Source organism: Canis lupus, chromosome X, assembly GCF_003254725.2.
Source record: "Canis lupus dingo isolate Sandy chromosome X, ASM325472v2, whole genome shotgun sequence".
NCBI classification, from domain to species: Eukaryota; Metazoa; Chordata; class Mammalia; order Carnivora; family Canidae; genus Canis; species Canis lupus.
Window position 1 is genome coordinate 342,204 of NC_064281.1, and position 21,980 is coordinate 364,183.

Genomic DNA, 21,980 nt, shown 5'->3' on the forward strand with positions numbered 1-21,980 from the left:
GGTGGGGACGAGTGTGCTCTGGTTCTGGGGGAACCCCGGTGTGTGGCAGGTGGTAAAAGCCGAAGCTGGGGCGCCAGGATGCGCTGAGCCGCCCAACACTGGGGTCTCCGAGTCACTGATAGGTTTTAGTAGCCGGTGGCCACTTGCAGGGCTGATTTCTCTTCTCCCTGCGACCTTCCCACGCCCCCTGCCCGTGCCCGCTCCGACTGGCTCAGCACCAAGGAGCCGCTGGCTCGCAAGGAAAGGCTCCTGGGACGGGGAACCAAAAAGCCTTCACGGCCCCCCCGTTCTGCACCGGGCTTTGGGCAACGTGCTCGGCACATGCTGTGCGGGGCCTCGGGGCTGCGGCCGTGCCGGGCTGGTCTACCTCGATCGACCAGGCGCCTGTCTCTTTGCCTTACTCACCGAGGCCTGCCCGCCCGGACGTCGCGACCTCCAGCACTCCAGCAGTCCCCAGCCGGCCCTCCCGTCTCCCGCACCCCCCTGCACCCCCTTGCACGCCGGTGCGCCCCCGGGTGCCCCCACCCGGCCCCGGCCATTGGGGAACTCCACGTGCCCACCCTCATCCCCAAAGACGTCTCCATCTTTCCAGATCTGGCGTTGCCGATGTTCTTTCCTGATCCATGAACTTTGCTATATGTTTCCAAGAAAAAAACAAACAAAAAATCTTTTTTTCTTTTTCTTTTTCTTTTTTCTTTTCTTTTTTTTTTTTTTTTTGCCTTTCCTTGTAAGGAAACATTTTCCACCTCTCACGGAGCTGAAGTGTGCATCCGTGTGGACGTGTCTCGTGGTGTGTCTCATCCGAAACCCTACACAAACCAAAAGCCTCCTTCGGCTTTTTTCTTTTTTAATTTTAGTAAAGCTCTACTATAACAGAAAGACATGAAGAAAGCCAAGTCGGTATTTTTAAATCACGTGCAACTTTTATTCTCGTTTATTATTATAATTTTTTCTGCCCAGGCATTAATGGCATTATCGTGTTAGCCTCATACGTGCAGTTTTGCTTTTTACACGGCTGTGAATTTAAAAAAAAAAAAAAGAAGAAAAAGAAGATCCTATAAATGAGCTGGATTTTTCCTTTACATGCACACGATACCTTTCGAATCCTTGAAAGCTAACGACGTTCATCCTAAAATGCAACCCTTGGCAAAGGTTGCAGGTACAAAGCGTCCATCCCTGGTTTGTTTTCTGTGTGTGTGTGTGTGGTCCCCCCCCCCAAAAAAAAGCGACTAATAATTTTTAATCAAAACGTAGTCCTCATAAACCACTCCCTGTGCAACGGAAAACTCATTCCACAGGAGCACAAGGCCACGGGGTTTGATCTTGGCAGAAAATCGGGAGATTTGAAAGCAGGGTCTCTGGCGCCTGGCTGCGCTGGGCGTTCTGGTGGGTGAGACCTGCTGGGTGGTGGGTGGGGGTGGGCTCCCCGAATGCTTGTTCTTGCTTTTTTTTCTTTCTTTCTTTCTTTGGTCGGATTTAACATGGAAAGTGCGCCAGGTATACGCCTCACCAATGGGGACCCTCCCGCCCCCCCAAAAAAGGAGAAGCATCACAGCAAATGTAAGGGTGGCAGGTGCTGCGGGGCGGGCTGGCGTCGCGCTCCAGTGCCGGAGAACCTTGCGCGTGCGAATCCAGCCTCTTGTTTCTCCCTGAAAGTCCAAGAGCGTCGGGTATGGGATTGTCCGAGGAGCTGGGGTCCGCTGTGGGCCTCTGCAGCTCTGCGCTCGCGTTGTTTGCTTCGGGGATGCAGGCGACGCCTGCAATGGGATGCATGTGGCTCGTGGCCCGCCAGCCCATCACCCCGGGGCCCGCGCATTGTGTCCACCTGTGCGCCCTCCTGTGCGTCCCCCTGTGCGCCCCCCTGTGCGCCTCCGTGTGCGCCCCCCTGTGCGCCCCCCGTGTGCGCCTGCCTGTGCGCCCGCCTGTGCGCCGCCTGGGGCGTGGAGCTGCCACGGGGCCCCCCAGGGCGTGAGAAATTAAATTCAGGGGCGCGGTGGGTGCTTTGTGTGCCAAACGAGATCCGTTTCTTGCGAAGTCATTCACGGTGCGCCCCACGAGCGAGCGGTCGCGGTGAGCAACGTGGCCTGGAACGTGCGCGGCTCAGGGGTCGAGGCCGGAGGCCTCCATCGGGGTCCACGGGCGCGTCCACGGGTGCGGGTTGAGCTGCGGCGGGTTCTCGCAGGCGCCGCACGAGGATTTGTGGTCGCCAAGGCGCGTCGAGCCCCCGACGCCTTTTCGTGCTCTCTGGAACCCTCTTGGGAGGGCCGTGGCCCGGCTTGGCAGCAACACGTTCTTGGGGAAATGCCACTGTTCCCTTTTTGGTGTCTCTTGGGGACAGATGCGCGTGTTGCCTCCTTCCGTGGCGGGCGGTGTGTCCTCGGGGAGGGCAGTGGCGTTGCGGGACCACGTGCCAGGCCCATGCCCTGGGCAGGTGTCTGAGTTGTGCACACTTGGAGCAGCTGTGCCTCCCACACCCGCTGGGATTCAGAGGCACCGCGTCCTGTGGAAGGAACGGGGATGCCCTGCAGGTGCCAGCTGCATAGGGACCCTGCACGGCGGCTTGCGTCGCCCTCACTGAGCCGAGGACAGGGCCGCATGCAGTGCCCAGATGGTCTGCATGCCAGGTACACCATCCAGAAGGTGTCTCCCCAAAATTGCAGCGTCCGCCCCCTAAGTGCGTCTCACCCCGCGTGTCGCCCGAGCGCCTTCGGAGCCACAGATGCTCCCCGGCCTCCCCCCACCCACAGCAGGTGCAGGGAACCTGTCGCACCCACCCTCCGCCCACGCTCCCGTCCCTGCCCTGCAACCACCTGGCTGCAGTCTCAGCTGCACCCCGTGCACCTGGGGTGCACGCTCTCTGCACAAGCCTTGGTTTCAGGAGTGAGCTGGTTTGCACGCTTTGCCACGAGCACCTGTGGTCTGTGCTGCGGGCACGGGGGTGCGCGGTGGGGGGCACATCGGGATGTTTCAACAGGAAGCAGTAGAGATATTAAGCAGCCACGTCCGAGCTCGTGGCCACCCCATGACCCCCACGGAAAATAATAAATCTCAGCCTCCTCTGCTCCTATACTTGGCTTCCGACCTGATAGTTTAATACTTTTCCAACTACAAGCAAAGGCAGGGGGGGGACTCCCTTCTCACTGAGAGTTTTCCCCTGGGGAGCACATTGCAGACTCTCCACTGACTACAATGACATAAATTCTTGAGGCACTTTGCTCCTTCTAAGAGTTTGGGAGGTCGCGGCGGGGGGGAGGGCGTGACAGTCGACACGTTGGACGTTTTTTCTTAAAAAAAAAAAAAGAAATTTAATAATAATGAAATGAAAATAAAACTGGTGCCTAATTTATTAAAAATTAGCTTAGGAGTATGCTGGTTTTTCGATACACGTGAAAACTTGATGCAATTTATAAATGTTTTATTGAAATTTGATATTTAACGAGGAATCGGTTGAGGAATGTAGAGAATATCGGGTTTCAAAGCTATGAAGCGTGCTATTTATTTGAAAGGTGATAGTTGGACAACCGAGCCCCGTTGTAGGTAGAGGTTCCCATCAGAGAGAGAGAAAGAGAGAGAGAGAGAGAGAGGCCCGGTTCTCTGCTTCTTGATACTGGATGTATGTGGATGTGTTATTTATTTTTTTTCCTTTTGGTTGAAAGTTCATAAATATGTGCTATTTTAATTATGTTGAGTGTAAATTTGACATTGCCTTGCATTTATTTTTATATTTTTAAAGCCTGTTGCTTTATTTCCCCGCCCCCGCCTCTTTGCCGACCCCAATTTATGAGCAGCCAGTATGATTTACAGCTCGGCAACAGTGTTTGGGTTATGCATACAAGGTGTGTCTGGACCTACAGACGTTTTCAGGGATTGCTCCAACGACGCGGAATAACACACGCTTTTCCCAAACCCGTGGTCTCTAAAAACCCGTATCCCTCTGCTTCTCGTTGGGGGGTGGGGGGGCGCAGGGGGGGAAAAACACCCTGGAGGTTTTTTTGGCCACGCTTTGCAGGTTCGTCACACGAAAATGCCCTCCTGTTTAGTTGTAGTCACAAAGTGTATTTTGTCAAACCATATAGTATGAATGTACATCTTGTAAAACGGAGATATAAATAAACTTATAAATATTTGTATTCAAGTGTTAAAAAAAATTCTCACCTCTCCCTCCCCCCGCCCCCACCACCCACCTTCCACTCCGCCCCCCAAGGGGTCGAGTGCAAGACGCGGGCGTGTTTCGGTGCCACGGCTGAACCTACAGGGCGTCTTCCCGGCCGCACAAGAGCGTGTGCGCGCTTTCCTGGCGGGCGTCCGGCTGCGCTTTTCTGGGGCCTCTGACTTCTGCTCCTGAAACCACCACCCGCTTTCCGGCTTTTTACCCATCTCGGTCCACATCCTCCCAGAAGGTGGGGAAGGGAAGACAAAAACCCTATTTCGAATCGACTCAGCCTTTCTCGGGATGACGGCGCAGGCTTTTCCAAGAAGCCCGAGCACCTTGGTTTCGACTTTTCCATTAAAAAAAAATATATATATTTTTTCTTTCTTTTTTTTTTTTTTTTTCCTTCCCCCTTGGTCAGTGTATACGGATTCTCCACCTCAGCATTGCAATGATGATTGAGTCATTTTGGAAAAAGAAAAAAAAAAAGTAATAAATGGGAGAAAAAAATCAACTTTTCACAACAAGAACATTTTTTGGCATGTGCTTTTTATCTCTTTATGTAAAGGAAAGTTAATGACCTGATTTAGCCACTCTGACGGCTTCCCGGCTTCGATAAAAACCACATGTGCGGGAAACGCGGGCAGGGCGGGCATGGAATGGATGCAGCCACCCGAGGGGCGCTCGTACTGTGGCGGGGAGGTCTGGGGGCGGCTGAGTATTCGTGGGGGGCGAGCCCACGGACAGGTGGGCACTGCCAGCACTCCCCAGGTGCACGCCCTACAAGGTGCTGCCTTCCTGCGGGATCTCCTCTTCCAGCCTCGGAAGGGGTTTTGAACAACCTGCCCGTTTACTGCGGAGCATCCAGCCTGAGATTTCCTGTTTCCTCTACGACCTGCATGACCCGTGTGACCTGCATGTCACAAAACGGGTCAATGCCCAGGGCTCCCTTCCGCAAACCCGTTGGTGTCCTTGCAGGAAGGAAGGAAGGACGTGGTCTTTGCCTGGTGCCCACTACGAGGACCTGGGTCACTTGACACAAGGGCACGATCACTCCTGAAGACCCGTGTGACCTGTGGGTGGCCCCGGGGTGCGGCCTCTGACGGGTTTCGGATGCCCGTCTCTGCCATCCCAACCCTGGGCTTCCAGAAAGCTCTGGCATCCTTTTTTGCACTTAAATGCAGCCCATGTGGGTACTTGTGGGTTCCCCTTGTGTCCTCCATGCACACGTAGTCAGAGCCATTATTTTAAGGTGAAAATAACCATAAAGGTTGTCTTCGTGCAGCAGATTGGTTACTATTGTTTAACACTGTTTAGGAGACAGTTTTCCCTTCGATACAGTGTCCGACTGTTGCCAGTTGTAGCTAATTCGTTTCAAAAGAGACTGAGCCTGGCTCTCTCGTCTTTAAGACTGTTCCTGGCACACAACGAACCTAAAATGTAACTCTCTCGTCCTTGATTCTCTTTGATTTATTAGTTTTCTTTTTTCTTTCTTTCTTTCTTTCTTTCTTTCTTTCTTTTTTTTTTGTGGGTTGTGCTGCAGACCCTTGCTGACACAGAACATAGTTTTTTTCCAAAAAAAAAAATCATTTTAATTTGCACACACGGTCACACCTACAGAAAGAACGGGGCCGGGAATTTCCAGATAACGGTTTCCTACGGCCAGTTCCGAAATCCCTAAATTGGACACGAAAGCACACTGACGTTGCCTCCCGCAGACGTGTTTTCTTTTCCAGACTTCTGAGGCTTCTGCTGGGGCGTCTGACTTTCATATTCAATCATAGGAAGCGTAGGGAATGGAGGGAAAAAAAATGCAGAGAAAGCAAAACCGTGAACTGGCCGGCGCGTACATTGTACAGACACACACACAAAGAGAGACGAGCTCTCCGAGTCGTGCACGGGGCAGTTGTCACGGAAAATCCGTGTGTTTGACATTCCCCATGCGATCTAAGCTCAAAATGAGACAGATCCAGGAAAACTCGCGTTGGTCATCGACACAAAGTCGCCTTGCTTTCCAATGCTGCAGAGCTTAAAAAAAAAGAAAAAAAAACTTAATTTCTTTCGTTTAAACATTAAGATGCTTAGAATAAAAATGCTGAGTGTATATTGCCAAATCTTATTAGTTTCCACAAAAACACACAGGGGTTTTGCTATGATTCGTCTGTTTTTTGTTTTTTTTTGTTTTGTTTTTTTTCCACCTCACTTGATTGAACTTGTGAAGCTTTTCCCTTCCCGTATCTCTGTGTACGTCGTTTACCTAAAGTCAGGGAGAAGGAGCATAAAATTTTAAATTAATTGGACCTCACCTCCTTCCCTGAGCCGTTTGGGACGGAATCTGAAGTTCTTTTTGTAGAGACTCCACGGGATGCAGACACAATAAACATGTGTTGTAAAGTTTGCTCCTGGGCCAGCTCCTCGATTAGTGTTTTTGCTTTGAGATGTAAGTGTTATCGTGTGCTAAACACATCAAAGGACGCCGAGCGCAGCGGTCCGTCTGCCTCTAAAATTAAAAAAACGCCCAAGACGAATCTGCCGCTGTTTAAGCAGCCATGACGTGCTTGCAGTCGTCCGTAGAAACGTGTGGCGTAGAGGACGGGATCCAAGACCTGCCCTCTGGCCACGGGACGGCCATGCAGATACCAAGCAGGGCTGCGGTGTGCGTGTGCTGCGTGGACCCACTGAGGCAGCTGACGTGTTCTCTACGTGGCGGTGGACGCGCGCTTATGGGTCCCTCGGAGGACAATTCGTCCTTGTGAGTCCGGACAGGTGTGTGCCCTCTCAACGGTTGAGGTGAGGCCTCCACACCCCACACGGAGCCCTACCTTTGTTCCCTATTCTTAGGATCAGGACATGCCAGTTGAAGCAGGATGTCCTTTTACTGGGTTGCTCTGCTGCGGGGAGCCAAGGGTCCACGTCTTGCAGGACTGGGAGGGCTGTCTGTCCTGTGGGGGCACAGATGCCTTGAGGACACCCCGTGCTTTTTCTTTCTTTCTTTTTTTTTTTTTGGTCCCAGACTAGTGGATTGAAAGGTTACATTGCATGGTGTGTGCCGTGCATGATCCACGGATGGTCCCGGGGAGATGCCCCAAGTGCCCTCTTTCTGCATGAGTCTCCGTTCATCCGAAAATATAACACACTCAGATGTAAGAAGTGTTGCACAATCGTCGGGAACCACGCAGTAGCGTGCCCACACACACTGGGACCATTTAAGCCACTGAAATGACATTGTATATTCAGGAGGTCAAATGGAGCGTGACCGCATGCTCTGCTCCATTTGTTTGACGACTGGGGTCCCCTTCAGGGCAGAAGGCCCGCCCGCGCACGTAGCGACCGCGGCAATTACTCGTGAAATCCCCGCCATCGAGGTGGGTCCACGTAGCAAACTAGAAGCTCAGGTCTGGAGGCCGCGGCTGCACGTGTCCATCACCATGTTAACCGCACGCTAATGAGAGGAAGCCAACCTAACGCAGTTGGCGTCAGTATTCCGGACGTTGTTGGTATTTGTCGCTCGGTTGGCGATTCTGGTTGCCAGCTACGTAACGGGCAGCGTTTTGACATCCAGGTAAGGCCCTAAGGGGGCGTCGGGAGTGGTGCCTCCAGCCCCAGCTCACCGCGGCATCTGGGCAGGAGTACATAAGCAGACCCTAGATATGGATTATGGAAGTCTGGACGAGACCATCAGGAGCAAGAGAGGCTGAGTTCGGAGATGCTATTGGCCGAGCCTCTGCAACCACCACCAGCAGGCGCCTTTGTGTCCATCACTCACTCTGCCGATTCCTTCTTCTCTTCCAACGTAGACGCCAACCAAACACAGCTGAGAGGGAGTTGAGCTCGAGTCCTGTAGGTCTCCGAAATATGGCACAGGACGAGGAAGGGGCTTGCTTTTTCCAGAACATCCTACTTACACCTACCGACCTTACCATTTAGTGTGTGTCTATGTGTGTGATTTTTTATTATTACCGTTATTATCCAGGAGAAGGTCCCTCCTGCCTCTTCCAGCGTCTGGGGCCCCAGGCGTCCCCGGGCTGGTGGCCCCGTCCCTCCCGTCTCCTCTTCCATCATCACGTAGCTCCTCCTCTGTGTCTGTGTCTCCTCTTCTGTCTCTTAGAAGGACCCCTGTTGTTGCATTTAGGGCCACCTCATCCAGGACACCTATCATTGGATTTAGGACCACCCCAATCCAGGATGAGCACATCTCAGATCCTTCACTTTGTCCCATTTGCAAGTTCCCCATTTCCACATGAGGCCCCACTCTGCGACATCAAAACCCGGTATCTTTGAGGACTGTTATTCAAACTTTCACAGCTACCACGTTTCTTAGGGTTCCCAGCCCTGCGCGTGTGTGCACGATCCCGGGTCCCTAAGATTCGGGCTGGTCCTCAGAGCTTCTTCTTTCTGACCTGGGCTGAGCGCCTGGAAGGTGGAAGAGTGTGGTGATGAGCCACATCACGTCTGAGATTTTCTCTCCTGGATCTGCGAAATTTGACAGATATGACAGCGTCCAACACATGGTTAATTTCTGCCTAATAGATACTTCAGAAAAAGCCATAAAAAATGAACCACGGCCTACATGTATGTGAAATCGTCCAAGTAAATATACATATTTATGATATATAAATATATTAAATATTATATATTTTAAATATAATAAATATTAATACATAGACATTTACAATATATAAATATATTAAACAGCATATAATATTTGAAATATAATAAACATGCATAAAAATATTAATATATTTATAATATATTAAATAAAACATATGCATACATATTTATAACATATTAAATATGAGACTTGAAAAATAAATATTATATACATATTTATGATGCATAAATATATCAAATATTATATAATATATATATTTCCTTGGAGAACACTTTTCAGAAAACAGAGTTAAAACTCTCTCAGGGACATGTCACTTTTTGTGTCCGGGGCACCTAAATATAGATTTCCCAAATGCATGACCTCAGGGAGAAATGGAACATATTGGATATTTATTTTCAACGTTCCGGCAGCCAGATCCTGAGCGGGACGCCTGGCTAATGCCAGCCTGGGGCTGACCCCCCCCAACCCCTTCACCCCCACATTAGGGCCCTAGTTTTATTTATTTTTATTTTTTTGATAATAAATTTATTTTTTATTGGTGTTCAATTTGCCAACATACAGAATAACACCCAGTGCTCATCCTGTCAAGTAGGGCCCTCGTTTTAAAATCTTCCCAACGACACTTCATGGTGACACAAGGGTTGGGCCTGCCCGGGTGGGCATTTAAACTTCATCTGTCCTCAACTTCACGGCAACACTTTTGCTTTATGGCGTATCCTATTTCTGGATACGGATTCAGAAACGTGAGAGCCGTTCTCTGGCGTTATTGGAGAACCGTGCGCTAATGTGTGCTAATGACCTAATTATATTCTCAGGCAGAAAGCCCTGCATCATCTCGTAAAACCTTTTTATGAATTTTTTATTTTATTTTATTTTTTAGTTTCTTTGCGGCAATATACCTCACACCGCCCTGCGATTCACCTTTTTCAAAGGGTAGGGTTCAGCGGTGCAACCGTCACTACCATCCCCATTCCGGGATATTGTCATCATGCCTCCTCCCCAAAACGAAGTCTGTACCCATGAAGCAGTCAACGTCAAGTCCTCCTATGTCTCGCCCCCAAAAATGTTCCTTTCAGTTAATCACTAATCGGCTTCCTGTTCTCACGGATTTTTCCTATTCTGGTATTTCATATAAATGGCGCACGTCATCAGGTCTTATGTGTGTGGCTCCTGTCACTGAGCATCGGGTTCTCAAGATCCATCTGCAGGGTAGCAGGTGTCAGAGATCTGCTCCTCTGCATGGCTGAGTAATAGTCCCTGGTGTGCGGGATGGGTCCCATTCTCTTTATCCATTCATCACTTCACGGACATGTGGGTTGTGTTCACCCGTGGGTTGATTATGAATAATGCTTCTATTTAGGAGACTTTGTACGGGCATGATATTTCCGTCCCCTTGGTGTCTACTGAGCCACGGGATGATGGGTTGTAAGTCAATTCTACCTTGAGCTTTTAAGGGGATTGACTGTTTTCCAAAATGACGGCACCATCTTACATTCCCAAGAGCGATGGACGGGGTTTCTGATTTCTCTACATCTTTAACCATGCTTCTTTTTTGTTTGTTTGTTTTTGTTTTGGATGACGTGCATCCTCGTGGTGTGAAGCAGCATCTTACTGGAGTTGGGATTAGAATTTCTGCACTGAATTAGGATGCTGAGCATGTTTTCATGTGCTTATTAGCAATTTGCATATGTTCTATGGAGAAACATCTGTTCCATGAATCCTCGCCCCAATTTTCAGAGGGGTCATTCGCCTTTTCGTCGTTGAATTGTTACGGTTCTTTATATATTCCGGATACAAGGCCCATATCAGAGATACGACTCGCAAGTATCATTTCGCATGCTGTGGGTTGTCTTTTTACCTTCTTGATAGTGTCCTTTGAAGCACAAAAATTTGGGGTATGGATGCAATCCAAAATTTTTTTATTTTAATTTTGTTTGGTTTTGTTTTTTACTTATGCTTTTGGTGTCAGACCTAAGAAGCCACTGCTTAACCCAAAACCATAAAAAAAAAATACATGTATGCTTTTTCCCCAAGGGTTTTATAATTTTTGCTCTTACATTGTGGTGTTCATGCATTCTCTGAGGTAGAGGTGCAACCTTACTATTTTTCGTGTCGAGGTACAGTTGGCCCCACTGAATTGTCTTGACACCCTTGTCGACCTTCAATGGACCGCAGTACATGGGTTTAATGTGGGATTCTCCATCGTGTTCCATTGGTCTGTATATATCACGTGCCAAAACCCACACAATCTTGATTACGACAGCTTTTTATTAAGTTCTGAAATCAGGAAGGTCCAGTCCTCCAATGTTGTGAAACTTTTTCAAGATTGTTGGCTCTCGCCATTTTTGGAAGAAATGATGAAGAGTTGGTGTTGATTCCTTTAATATCGACTGGAACTACCAGTGACACCACTTGGTGCTGGGTTTTTCCTTCACAGAAAAGTTTTTTTGTTTGTTTGTTTGTTTTTGGTTACTAACTCAATCTCTTTATGTGTTACAGGTCTATTTAGGGTTTCTGTTTCTTCTAGAGTCAGTTCTTGCTTATTTATTCATAATAGACACACAGAGAGAGGCAGAGACATAGGCTCAACCACTGAGCCACCCAGGTGCTCCTATTTTTAGCTTTTTAAAGATTTTATTCCTTATTTTGGAAGGGAAAGTGTCGAGGGAGATGGAGAGAGAACGTCTAGTGGACTCCCCCTGACTGCAGAACCCGATGCAGGGCTTGATCTTGTGACCCTGGGATCACGACCTGAGCTGAAACCAACAGTTGGACACTTAACTGAGTGAGCCACCCAGGTGCCCCAAAACTTAAAATTCAAGTTTAAATAGAAATTTAACACTTTAAACAATTTAAAAGCATTCATCCTTATCTGTCGGTATTGAGGACACGCTGTTTTCTCCACATCCTCCACATTCTCCACACATCTACAAGTGTCTTTTGCAAGGTGAGTCTTTTCTGGGATGCACAGACTTGTGTACACGGGAGGAGGAGCACTTGCCTGGTTTCCAACCTTGAACACTTGAGAGGTCGTTTCTCGCCGGTGGCAAAGCCAGGGCATCGGCATTCCCTTCCAAGGAACATAGACGTGGCGAGAGCTTTCAGGTAGACCCCTACCATTCCCCAGCCCTCGTTGGCAGTCCTGCGTCTCCTGAGCAAATTCCCAATTCTCTTTATTCCACACATTTGCTGAAACAGTTTCCGAACTTTCCCTGGGGTCATGATGAGGCACTGCGGATGGACTCTCTGCTGACATTGGTCACCTTGCCTTGGTTCCCTGCCTTCCTTGGGAAGAGGTGATGCTCTCACTGTTCTTTTCTGCCTTTGGGGCCCCTCAACGGGTGTTCTGGCACTTTCCTTCCAGGCACTTTGCAGTGGTTCCTGGATGAACCTTGGAGGCTGGCGTCATGGTGAATGGGATGCCCCACTCTTGGAAGGCATCCATGCTGGGGGTTTGGCACTCTGGGGTCGCCATCTTGAAATTGTCCATAATGTCATCATTGGGTGTTTTCCAAGGAAAGTGTGGTGGGATGATGGAGCATGGTGTGGGGACTTAGGACTGCAGCTCCCGAGGTGTCCCGTCCCCGTGCCTCTTGGGATGGATTCTCTCCTGCCTGGTCCCTCACTCCCAACCCTGTGCACCTGCTGGAGGCCTTCAGCAGAGAGCCCGCCCTGGATGATTTACAGCAAAGACACAGAACAGTTTCCCTGCCTCCTTTTTTTTGTTGTTTTTGCAAAGACACTATGCAGGTCAGAGCATCTCAAAACGCAGATGACACCATCCCGGGCCCAGGCAGCGGGCTGGCAGCACCACATCAGACCTTCAACTGTGTTTGCTGAATCGGTGTTTAGATCTGACACACAAGCACAGATTTCATAAGAGTTCAGTGCTATAAAAAATAGAGTGAAAGGAAAAGAAAGGGAACTCAGATGACATTTTTCAGGTTTATCAGCTAAGCTTGTGTGTGTTCAACGTGGAAGAAAGCAAGTAGAAAGGTCACCGTGGACCCCGTGAGCCTTTCTGAGATTGCATTTCAGCAGACCATGTTTGCAGAGCCTGCACATGCGTGTTGGGCCTGCGTGTTGCATCCATGAGTCATGTGTTGTAAAACATCAGCTGTCCCGATCCGATATATTCTTCCGCTGAGTGATTGGGGGAACCATGAGCTGCTGATTGGGGTCTGGCATTGATGTGAAGATGGGGAGGCATGGGGAAAAATCCCAGGGATGGGGAGAGAAAGAGACAGAGACAGAGAGATAGAGAGAGATGAAGAGAGACACGAGGACCCAGAGAAGAGAGAGATGCAAGAGGAGCATCAATAGGGTCATAACCGTGATGGAAAAATAATCGCCCCGAAGCCCATCCTTCCCAGGAACCATCTGTTTCAATATTTCTATAGTCTTCACAGGCTTTGAACATGATTTTTACATAGTTATAATAATACTTTATGCAATTTTTCTCCTTTCTTTCCCCACGTAGCCTATAAGCAAGGGAGGCAGGGCACATTCATTTATGCTAAGAAATATGACTGCCAAATTGACACCAGGACTCAGAGCAGCCAATGTCAACATTCGTTCTTTCGCGAGGAAACTCTACTGGTTAAAAAAAAATGGTTCTAAAATACGGCTTAATGAGAGTGGAAAATCAAGTGAAGTGGGGGTGCCCACCGGGGCAGAGGCAGCAGAGCGGCATCAGTGGTGCATGGTGTGGGTTCTGGAAGAGGCTCGGAAACGGCGGATTAGTGCTTCTTTCCGCCTGATGGACACCTTCTGGACAACTGGGAATTTATGGTGACGTCGGGCAGAGACGGTTGAAAGCGGTCAAAATGGACTGAGCCAAAGTTGCGCGTGCGGGGCGGGCTGCACGGAGCGTTGCCTGTCTACTTAGCTACTGGGGCTGCCTTTGCAGAGCAGGAGCTCCCCTCCCACGGGGTTGCTGCCTAATATGTGTCATAGGGGTTTTGGAGATAAGCCCGCGTGCACACCCTCCTCACGCATCCACGTGCTGTCGATCCAGCCCGGGGTCCGTTCATCGCATCGCCGGAGAAGTTGTTTTCAAGAGCATGTCCGGGGGCACCTGGGTGGCTCAGTGAAGCATCTGACTCTCGACTTTGGCTCCGGGTAGTGAGGTCAAGTTCTACACCAGGCTCCCTGCCCAACAAGGACTCTGCCTTTCTCCTCCTCCCACTCTCTGGATTCCTCCACTTGCTAAATAAATAAATCTTATGACAACAACAAAGGCGTGTTCAGATGCTTCTGGTTCTTCCCGTGGACACGTGCCCGTCTCAAATGGGCACGTTCATCACCATGACTACCTGTCCTGTCAACGTGGAAAACATTTGGCCACATTTATGGGATGAACATACCGCACACGATGAGGTCCTGGCCTTACCATCTTGCGGGTTGACTTGCGTTCCCCGGAAGATACGTTCGGGCCCTGCTCCTGTGGAACCTGTGAATGTGACCGTATCTGGGAACAGGGTCTTTGCAGATGAGATGAAGTGAAGGGGGTGAGATGAGCTCATCCTGCATCATATCTGGAAAGAGGGTCTTTACGGATCTGAGATGAGCTCGTCCTGGACGAGGTGGCCCTAACTCCATTGACACGTGTCCTTGTATGAGACAGAAGAGGAGACGCAGGCACAGAGGAGGAGCCACGTAATGATGAAGGCAGAGACGGCAGGGACGTGGCCACCAGCCCAGGGACGCCTGGAGTCCCAGATGCTGGAAGACGCAGGAAGGACCCTCCCTGGGGCCTCTGGACTTCAGTGGCCCTGTCCCACATGAACCTCAGACTTCCAATCTGTAGAATTGTGATAAATTTGTATTATTTTAAGCCATGTGCTTTGTGCTAATTTTTGTAGCGGGTCCAGGACTCTCCTGCCCTGCCCTTCAGCTCTGGGAAGTTCAGATGGGCAGCTTTTCCCACTGGGGATGCCGTTGCCGCCCTGTGTTCCAGGAGACCGAGTCTCAGGAGGGAAACAACGCAGAGAGTCCCCGAGGTCCAGAGGAGCCACCACCCAGGAAGATGTGTGCGCGGTGCCTGTCTGGCTCAGTAGCAGCCCTGCTGCTCATGCATTTTTTATTCTGAAGGAGGAGAGTCGCAGAGAGGAGAGTTGAAAAGTCTCTCTTTACCCAGCAGAGAGGGAACGATGGGCTGGCCACGTACCGGACACATCTGAGGCCTCTGGCTGTGTTCAAATGATTCTGGTCGATAGGAATTGCAAGCTCTTTTTTTCTCCCCCCCGTCAAGTCTTTTTCTCCTCTGTGTTTTTGAAATTGTATGAATTGAAGGCAGAAACTTAATCCTCGGAGTTTTGATCGCTGGAGAGTCCCGCCATCTCCGCCGGGCGCGTCAGAGGCGTCCGCTGGTCAACATGTGGAGGGGAGTCTTTGAACGTGGGTCTCGGCCAAGCGTCGCCGGCAGAGCCCGCACCTCCCCGGTGCTTTGGAGGTGCAACGTCAGAGCCCGGCCTTCTTGGTGGATTCTTCACTGTGCGAGCTCGGCAATGCTTACTTTCCCGGGGAAACAGGAAGCCCTACGCCTCCAGGAGCAGAAAATGGAAACATTAGCACGTGCATGTGCGTGCATGTGCATTTGTGGGTGAGAGCGCACGTGCACACGTGTGTGTGCGTGTGTGTGCGGTGGCCGGCCTGCGTGTGGTAGACGGGCCGACTCTGGGAGATCCTGGCACTGGCTCTTTGGTAGCAGGGCTGACGGATGCGGTGAGAACTTGCACGTCTGAGTCCCTGTTACGGGGCAGGGGACATGCATAGTGGGCTGAATGGGGGGTCCCCAAAAGATATGTCACGGCCTGGCCCCCGGAATCTCAGAACTTCACTTTATTTGGAAATAGGGTCTTTGAACCTCGTTAGGAACCTGCTGCTGGGGAAGCGGCTGAGATGACAAATATTTTATGAGGTCACGCGTGCATTTGGGGATGCGCTGGCCGGCGCACAAGGACCCCTCATGCAAGGTAGTTTTCTCTGCCTCCCGCTCGCAGACCTGACTTGGCCCTGCCCGGGGACAGCCCGCGTTCCCTGCCTGTGATCCATCTGTTTCTTCTTAAATCGGGTCTGACTGGAGTCTTTGTTGGTTTCGGGGTAAGTGATGAGTCATATTAGCGGCGCGATCCCAGGCGCCGCGGCGTGATTGGTGCAAAAGACAAATTTGAGGTCCCTCCCTCCCCTTTTCAACAATTCCTGAGCATCTCCGGACGCCCACAACGCAGAGCTGGACGATTTGGGGGCTCTGGTTGGGGGGGAGGGACATGGGGGTCTCGTGTGTAGGGTTGCAATGAAAACTCTGTGATCGTGGTTGGTTTTGCTTTGAAAAGTTTCCGTCTCCAGGGGGTTTGAAAGGGACGCGGGTAAATTTTATTTTTGGAGCTCACGCTTTCAAGAGACCGGAGAGCCCTAATGAATAACACCTGCCACGTATTGTGTCTGCGGGAAACGTAGCACCCCACAGAGCTGGGGTGTCGCACCCCCATCCAGGCCCTACATCCGGAGGGTGGTTGGAAGAAGACGTGGTGCTCCGTTAAAATGCAGAATTTAAGACGGATTTTGCTGGCACGTGGTGCCCTGTTTGACGCCCGCGACATCTTCCCCGGGTATTGGTATTGGTTTGTTCCTATAAGGTCGCGGATGAATCCCCGCTGCTGAGGCTTGAGCCTAGGGTCGACGGCCTTCTTTCCTCGGCAGGAAGAACGAATGTGTTCACGTGCGATGACGGCCACCTGACGAACGGATGCCACGCTGGGTGATGCTCGGTGGGCCCCGGGTTCCTATCTGCGGGCATATAAGGCTGTGCGGTCGACGCTCATGGGCGCACGGAGCTCTGCGATCCTTGCGGATGTCCATTTAGGGGCGCACGCCGTGGGGCCCCCGCTGCTAGGCCGGGCGGATGGGGCGCGCAGGAATGCATATGGCGCGACCGCTCTGGGCATTTACACGGTCTGGGGGGCTGCCGTTGAGCTCAGGTAGGTCTGCGGACCTTGCGGATGTGCATTTAGGGGCGCGTGCCATGGGCACGTGCCATGGGGATGCGCCATGGGACCCTGCAGCTAGGCCGGGCAGATGGGGCGCGCAGGAATGCATATGGCGCGACCGCTCTGGGCATTTACACGGTCTGGGGGGCTGCCGTTGAGCTCGGGTGAGTCAGCAGTCCTTGCAGATGTGCATTTAGGGGCGCGTGCCATGGGGACCCCACAGCTAGGCCGGGCAGATGGGGCCCGCAGAAATGCATATGGAAATACCGCTCTGCGCATTTACAGGGTCTGGGGGGCTGCCGTTGAGCTCAGGTCGGTCTGCGGTCCTTGCGGATGTGCATTTAGGGGCGCACGCCATGGGGTTGTGCCATGGGACCCCCGCAGCTAGGCCGGGCAGATACGGCGGGCAGGAATGCATATGGCGCTGCCGCTCTGGCCATTCACACTTTGGGGGGCTGCCGTTGAGCTCAGGTGGGTCCGTGATCCTTGTGGATGTGCATTTAGGGGCGCGTGCCATGGGGACGCACCATGGGGCCCCCGGTGCTAGGCCGGGCGGATGGGGCGCGCAGGAATGCGTATGGCGCTGTCCTCCTGGGCGTTTACACGGTCTGCGGGCTGCGGCTGGCTGCAGTGGGGCTTGCGGTGTGCGTGCGGGTGTCCGGCTCTGTGGGTCCTGGGCCTGGGCGCCCTCCCCTGTTGCCGGAGGAGCACGTGAGGCCCGTGGAGGAGACGCCGCCGAAGGAGGTGAAGAATCCAGTTGTCCAGGTCAGTCCTGGGAGCCTCCTCCACCGTCGCAGCCTCCACACGTGGCGACATCCACTGCAACTGGTTGGGGCCCAGGCCACGGTAGCCACGGCTGGTGACCCACCCGCTCAGCGGGAGGCTCGGTGGCCTCGGGAAGCCTTAAGCGCAGCGCCGGTCCCCGCAGAGCTGGGGCGGATCCCGCGGGGCGCTCGTGTGCACCATATGTCACGGGGCCAGCGCAGACCCGGGTGGGGCTCCCCGGTGACCGGTCTCGCTCATGGGGCAGGACATGCCAAGGCTTGGAGGTGACCCTCCCTGCCCCCCTGGGAGCCAAGGACATGCTGAGGGAGGACCTGCCCAGCAAGACAAATGACCCCTGATGAGGACAACGTGCTGCTGCTGCTGTGACGGACGCATCCAGGAGAATCCAGGATTTTGGGGTGTTTCCTCCTTTCCAAGGAGGCAGTGGGTGGCTCGATCCCAGACCCTCCTTCCTGAGAGCCCCTGACTCGGTGGCTGCTGCTCCGTGGCTGAGTCCTCACTCCCCGCTCACCACCCTGATGTCATTTCCCGGGTGTCCCTGCCGGTTCGATTACCCGGACGTCAGGGCACAGCGTCCTGCAGTGGCGGTTCCTTGTGTCCTTGATTGTCCTTGATGCCCTTCCCGTGGAGGTCCATGTGGTCAGCGTCCTTGGAGGCTGCTCCCATGTCACCTTCACAGCGATCGATGGCTCTGGGGTCCTCCGGGTCCCTCCGCACCCCCCTCACCCCACGTTCCCGATCCCTCGCTCTGCATCATTTCCCAGCATGGAGCTCAGATGGCAACAGGCCGTGTCACTTACTGGCTTATACTGACTGCTTCCCCTTCTCTCCGTCCGTCACCTGGAACGGGGCTCCAGGGGGCCGGGCTGGGTGCCGGCACATAGTTGGGGCACTGTGAACGTTTGTCGAATGAATGCTAGATCGACCGACGCATGGTGGTCGTGTGTGACCCTTCAGTCCCGAGCTCGGGTGATGACCAGGTGTCCTCCACGGCCCCCGGGGGTCACTCCCTCCCACGCCCAGGCTGGGGCATGGGTGTCTCGGGGTGGGGGAGTGCAGTGAGGACCCTTAGGGACAAAAGAGGGGACCGTCTTTTTCAAAGACCCTTTCTTTCCTGGATGCTGACACCCACCCCCATGCACCTGCCTCTCTCCCGATCCCATTGTGTGGAGGGAAACACACCTGGGAGCAGGTGTGCCCTCCTGCATCACCGCCCGCTCCCCGGACAGCGGCACGTGCAGACCGCTTCTCATTTTTCTCATCACCTTAGACTTTTCTAACTCCATGGAGCCGCCCATGGGCACCCCCATGGAGCCCCCTGCCGCCGTGATGTGGGCGCCGTCTACACAGCTGGAGGAGGGTTCTTCGTCAGCCCTGCGTCTCTGGTCTGATTGGGGCACACATGACACTCACAGAGGAGCAGGGGCACACTGTTCGGTCCTGCGGGGTTGGGCCATGAGCCGTCGTGAGCCTGGAGCCGGGTTGCACCCTGTGGGCACCTGCCCACCTCTTGCACGATGACAGCCTCCATGTGCTTCTCCTTCTGCCACCGGGACCAACTGGATCTGGGGTTGGCCCATGCTTGGGTGATGCTGGGCCACGGAGAAGACTGAGGGCCATGCACCCAGCACCCGGCACTTAGCGCCTAGCACTCTGGGGGGGGGGCTTGGGGCCACTCGCAGTCCCCAGGCACAGTGATGGAAGGCAAGGGGGGAACCAGACAAGGGATGCGCTGGCTGCCCTGACATGAGAAGAGGGAACATCACATGGCGAGTGTTTAACCCCAGTGAAAAACGGACCGAAAACCCCCGTGTGTGCTCGTTCTTGCCAACGGTTAGCATTTTTAAGAGGAGGTGGGGTTAGGGTTAGGACCCTGCTCCTTTCCCCAATCCTGTGGGGGCTGAGAACCCCTGGCTGCATCTAAGGAGGCCAGGCATGGAACGTCCACGCTGATGCGTGCAGGTGGGCCATTGCACCCTCAGTACCTGCGGCTCCTGGTGGGGGAGGGCGACCCCCTCCCTTTTGACCTGCTGACTCCTCCTGCACGAACCGAACCCCACACTTGGCGGCGGAGACAGGGGGACGGGGCACTCGGCATGCTGGGGTCACTTCGCCGTGGCCGGGTTTCCCTGGAGCATTCCTTGTTTTGAACGCAGGAAGCCTCACCTTCCGGAACCCCGTGAGTCCAGGGCAAACCAGGACGGTTGATCACCCCACTGGTGGGTTTTGTTTTTTATTTTTCCCCTCCCCATGGTGCGTCTGACCCTCCGGGCCGCGCATCCCTTCTGGGGTCCATCCCGTCATGCGTTTTACCTTCCTGGACTTTGCTAGATTAAAAATGCATCAGGACCAATTTTGATTTACCCGATGTTTCTCATCAATGCACCATTTCAGATTCCCGGACCGCGATGCGCTTCTTGGACTCCGACTCGGAAGGCATCGCGTAGGGAGTAACGAGGCCGCGCTTACGGACAAGAGCAAAGTCATCACTGCTTCACATTTTATTTTCCGTGTCCCCGTTCCGGTCAAATGGTCCGTTTGCAACGTGCTTTGCCGTTAGGTTTATGTGTCGTGGTTGAACAGCACAGGAACCACCGTCTCCCTCCGAATTACATTATTTTAAAGTCACACTGAGCTCCGGAGGAAGAGCGAGTGCGGGTGGGCCTGGCGCACGGGCATCTGGACGCATCGGCGGCGGGGACTCTGCGTCCAGATACCCCGGCCTGCGCAACCCCCTGTTGAACCATCCTCTGTGTTATTTAAGGGCGGACCCTGTGGTCGGAAAAGAGCACGGGGCCGCCCGCCTGCCGTTCCTTTTAGCCTCTGCCTGTTTCCAAGGAAGATGTGGTGGGATGGTGCCTGGAAGCTCCGAGTGTTAACAGCATCGAGTGTTTGTGGAGGGACTAGTGTGTTCCAGGCGCTGATCCGGGCACGGCGGCGAGTTGCAGCTGCCCCCCCACCCCATCTCTGGTGTGCATGGAGTGTATGGGCAAGGGTCTGACAAGTACTGGGAGCGCGCAGTGCTGCAGGTGGGGCAGGACCGAGCACACTGCCAGGGCGCAGTGATACAGGTGGGGCTGGCGGAGGTACCCGTGAGCGCGCAGTGCTGCAGTTGGGGAGGGACCAGGCGCCCCAGGAGCATGCAGTGCTGCAGATGGGGAGGGCGGAGGTGCCCCGTGAGCGCGCAGTGCTGCAGGTGGAGTGGGACCGAGCACACTGCCAGGGCGCAGTGCAGGTGGGGCACGTGGAGGTGCCCGTGAGTGTGCAGTGCTGCAGATGGGGCGGGACCAGGTGCCCCATGAGCGTGCAGTGCTGCAGGTGGGGCTCATGGAGGTGCCCCTGAGCGCGCAGTGCTGCAGGTGGGGCGCATGGACGTACCCCTGAGCGCGCAGTGCTGCAGGTGGGGCGCGCGGAGGTGCCCGTGAGCGCGCAGTGCAGGTGGGGTTGGACCGAGCACCCTGCCAGGGCGCAGTGCTGCAGGTGGGGCGGGCCGGGGCGCCTTGTGAGCACTCAGGGCTACAGGCTGCGGGAGGTACGCAGCAAGATGGGACTACACAGGCGATGGCCAGACTGTGCCGAGTACTGCAAGCACCTGGCTGTGTGCGCTCTCGTTGGGACAAGGCGTCGTCGAGTCACCCTTGTGTTGGGGGCGAACGAAAGTGGGTCCAAGGGAAGGACCCTCTTCAATGGACACAGCTGTGCACACAGATAAGGGAACTTCTTGGGACGTGGGGGTCGCATCTGTGTCAGGGGTGTGTGCCCGCCTTCACAGGAAGAGCACAGCCGCGTGCAAACGAGGAGCAAAGTCAAAAAGTTGGGCTGGTGTTTCTGCAGAAATGGGGAGCACCCTCGGAGCCACCTTGGACGTGCCCGCTGAGCCTACCCGAGAGCTCGCCCCCGTTCCCCCGGCATCTGGGGGAGTCTTCACAACCACCTGTCATTAACCTTGACTCTATCTCGACCTTTCTGCAGGAAGAAAAAAATCAGGCGGGGTAGAGGCGTTCCGTGTTGGAAGAAGGGAAGATGCGCTGCCTCCGCAGCCCGTGCCCCGTGCACACCTTCCCCAGACCCCAGAGGACAAGGCTGACGAGGGAAACCGGGGAGCCTCACGGGGGCGGGGGCGGCAGCTCTGATTTCCTGCCCTCACTTCAAAGGGGGCTCCGTCCTCCGGTGCTTTTGTGCCTGATTTCTTTTCCTGCTGGCGTCCCTTTGTTGGAGCGAACCTCAGTGCAAACCTGATATTAAAACACACAGAGGCTAATGCCAGGGAAAACACGCGCCCCTCCCGGTTTCGGAGGGGGGAAGAAAAAAACTCATAAGCGCGGCCATGCTTTTCTAATAAAAATTCATTAAGTAATGGTTATGAGGGATGAGGAGCGGCATGAAACAAAAGCACACCATCAAGCGGGCTTCTTTGAACTTTTCGCGCTGTGCACAAAGC